The 2719-nt window shown below is 43.0% G+C and overlaps 1 pseudogene; it reads right to left on the bottom strand.

The window, feature by feature from the left end:
• Positions 1 to 905: 905 nt before the first annotated feature.
• LOC131419393 (large ribosomal subunit protein eL28-like) lies at positions 906 to 1946 on the bottom strand (annotated as a pseudogene).
• Positions 1947 to 2719: the final 773 nt, after the last annotated feature.

Below are 2719 nucleotides of genomic sequence, written 5' to 3'. Positions count from 1 at the left end.
TTTTGTAGTTTTCAGTAGACGTGCATTGTACATATTTTGTTAAATGTATCACTGTGCAGAAAAGAGTTAACATAGCAGGCTTGAGACTGCTATCCTTAGAAAGGTCTGCTTGCAAGGTTGGCCCTTGGTTGTCATCTGGAACTTGATTTCAGGAGGGTTCCCACAATTCCCAGAACTGATAAACTGATAAGAATGGCTCACTGTGCCTAAACTGTTTGTTCAAACAGCATGACTTACATTGAGTTTCTGATTTCCTTCTGAGAGTCTAGAATTTTGGTACATGCTAGGCAGAGGGTGCCTATATGACCAGCCCACTATAAGAACCCTTGAGTCTCTAATAAGCTTCCTTGATAAAGACAACTTTTCACACGTGTTGTCACAACTGATTGCTCAAGGAATTAAGTCCATCCTGTGTGACTCCTCAGGGAGAAGACTATTGAAAACTTCCACCTGGTTTCCTTCAGATTTTGCCCCATGAGTCTTTTCCCTTTGCTGATTGTGCTTTATATCATTTCTCTGTAATAAATCATAGCTGTGAGCAGGAGTATATGCTGAGTCCTGTGAGTCCTCCTGGTGAAGTGTCAAACCTGGGAGTGGTCTTAGGAGCTTCTGCCATAATCTCTAAGCATTTTATGGTTTTTTTTATGTACATATAGTTTTAAAATTTCATGTTCCTAGCAGTATATAGTTATATGATTTTTTATGGTTGACTTTGTATCCTATGACCTTGTCAAATTCATTTGTTAGTTCTAGTAGTTTTTTACAGATTTCTTAGGATTTTTAACGTCATGATCATGTTTCTATAAATAAACATGGCTTTTTGTCTTGCCCTATTGTACTGGCTAGGGCCTCCAGTATAGTGTTTTTGAGAAAAGTCAGTTGACATCTTTTGCTTTGTGGGGGTATGCTCAGAAGCTCTTGGTGGGGCCAGTCTGCTTCCTCTTTACCACCACAAGCTCCTGGCTTTGCAGAATGGCCCTGGCTCTGTGGATGGCGGCCACACGCAGATCAAGGTGGTACTTGTTCTTGCAGACCGTGTGCTGGATGCTGCTGAGGGTGGCCTGGCCATTCTTGTTGATGGTGGTCTGCATGTAGGAGGTGGCCAGCTTTTGCTGGCTGGATCTCCGCTTCATGATCACCACGACACCTTTGATGTTGGCTGCCAGCTCTGTTATAGGTAGGTAGTAAGTCAGACATGAGCAAGGGAAGGGATAAAAGCTGACAAGTCAACATAAAAGAAGCCTCCTCGGAGGCCCACCTAACACCTAACAACCACAACATCCTGTTTTGCAGCCAGACAGGTAGCTAGTTATGAGTGAAAGAAACCCACAAATCCTGTCACCTATCCTAGCTGTGAAAAACTAAAAATCCCTGGCGGCAGAGCAGGTGCACATAGAGCCCCCACATGCTCTGCCCTGACCTTACCCTCATTATACTAAAATCACAATAAATTTACATTGTGGTTTTGACCTCCCTTGTGGGTGATGGATACCATGACAGTTCTGATAAGGACCATCTAAGGGAAAAAAACTCCCCCTCTCGACATGAGGGAGGAGGCAACAAGCCAATTAGACAAACTCCCTCTAATCCCCTTCATAGCCTATATAACCCACCAATTACTCAAACCTCAGGGCAGTCGCTCACCTTGAGCCTGCCCGCTCCCTTTCTCAGAGTGTACTTTCGCTTTGCTAATAAACTCATGCTTAAAACTTTCTTGCTTGTGTTCGCTCCCAAGTTCTTTTGCGATGCTGAACCAAGAACCTGGGAAAACCAGCGAGTCCACCTGGTAACAGCTGCACACCCACAGCCTTGCGGTGAATCAGCCCATTGGAGCAAGAGTTGCGGGCCCTCAGATTGTTGGGTTCAGTGCCGCACATTTGCGTGTTCCTCTTGATCAGGAAACTGGAGCTGTTCCACACAACCATTCATTGCAGATGCACAGACATGATAGCAGCTACTCTCGTTGTGGCAGCTGGAAACAGAAAAGCCATCTATGTCCAAATTTCCCCTTTTTATAAGGACACCAGTCATATTGGATTAGGGGCCCACCTTACTCCAATACGACCTTATCTTAACTAATTACATCTGCAGTGACTAATTTCCAAATAAGGTCACATTATGAGGTACTGGGGATTAGAACTCCAACATATGAATTTTGGGGGGACACAATTCAACTCATAACACTGGGCTCATAAAGTAAATTAGAGAATTTTATCAGGTCAGCATAACTTTTTTGTGTTAGTTTCGATAGATTGTGGATTGATGTCAACCTTAAAAATAAAACAGCCTATTATTTTACCAGCAAAATGAGTTTATTCAGGAAAAAATAAAGAATTACAATTTGAGACCCACATGCAAAAGCCATAGGCAAGTCCAACCATCAAAGGAGAGCAACGTTATTTTATAGGAAAAAAGGAGGAAATTGGGAGGGGTTGTTTTGAACAAAAGTCCATTGGAGAAAACCAAGAGTTCAGGGTGGTGACGGTTTCTCATTGGCTGAGTTGCTGGGGTAGTCGACTTCTGTTTGGGATGCAATGTACGTTTCTTCTTGTTAGGGCCTGTAACTGATGATTCTTTCTATTGATGACTTCTTTTTGTTGGGGTCTGTAATTGATTGTCTTTCCTGAAATTGACCTCAAGTGGTCCTGTGTGAGAGCTCCTCCTTCCAGACTCCAGCATCCATTTTAGATGAGGTTTCCCTCTATTAATTTTCACATTT

Source organism: Diceros bicornis, chromosome 21 (genome assembly GCF_020826845.1).
Source record: "Diceros bicornis minor isolate mBicDic1 chromosome 21, mDicBic1.mat.cur, whole genome shotgun sequence".
Taxonomy (NCBI): domain Eukaryota; kingdom Metazoa; phylum Chordata; class Mammalia; order Perissodactyla; family Rhinocerotidae; genus Diceros; species Diceros bicornis.
Note: the sequence above shows the minus strand (reverse complement) of the source record. Positions and strands in the feature narration are given on the sequence as shown.